The sequence below is a fragment of the Papaver somniferum genome, chromosome 1 (genome assembly GCF_003573695.1).
Source record: "Papaver somniferum cultivar HN1 chromosome 1, ASM357369v1, whole genome shotgun sequence".
Taxonomy (NCBI): Eukaryota; Viridiplantae; Streptophyta; class Magnoliopsida; order Ranunculales; family Papaveraceae; genus Papaver; species Papaver somniferum.
Genome location: NC_039358.1, coordinates 74,269,356 through 74,269,994, shown reverse-complemented (window position 1 = coordinate 74,269,994; position 639 = coordinate 74,269,356). Strand labels below are relative to the sequence as shown.

At 38.8% G+C, this 639-nt stretch overlaps 1 pseudogene; it reads left to right on the top strand.

Annotated features, from left to right (window-relative positions):
- Window positions 1-330: 330 nt before the first annotated feature.
- On the top strand, window positions 331-430 carry LOC113341502 (annotated as a pseudogene).
- The last annotated feature ends 209 nt before the right edge of the window (window positions 431-639 follow it).

Below are 639 nucleotides of genomic sequence, written 5' to 3'. Positions count from 1 at the left end.
TTATTATTCTGGCCTTCCCAAAAAGGCTCCAATCAACCACTAGTGTGACCCACTTCTAAAGCTTCTAACCTTTTCGCTATAGCAGCAATTTTGGCATCTGATTCAAAGCTTCCTTCTACCCTATTAACATTTCCTCTGCCTAGAAGAATTGTTTTCTGGGGTACTCTATTGCTTTCCCATTGTTGGGTCTTTTCGGCGATTTCATGCAAATATGTCATCGCATCATCAACTGTTTGGTTTTCAAACCCACCTGTACACATGGACTCTACTGTAGTTGTGGTGGGATAATCTAAACCCTCATAAAGGATCTGAACTAACCTAACCTTTTCTAAACCATGATGAGGACATTGGGCTAATAAATCATTGAACCTTTCCAAATACCTATACAAAAATTCTCCCTCCTGTTGTGTAAACGTGCAGATTTGTGTCCTAATAGACGAGGTTTTGTTCCTAGGGAAAAACTTGTTCAAAAAGGCAGATGTAAGTTGTTCATAGGTTTCAATTGATTCGGAAGCCAAACTATACAGCCACGACTTGGCTTTATCTTTTAAGGAAAAGGGGAATAACCTGAGTTTTAAAGCATCATCATCAAGGTTTCTAATTTTCAGGGTACTACAAATTTCCTCAAAGTCCCTAACA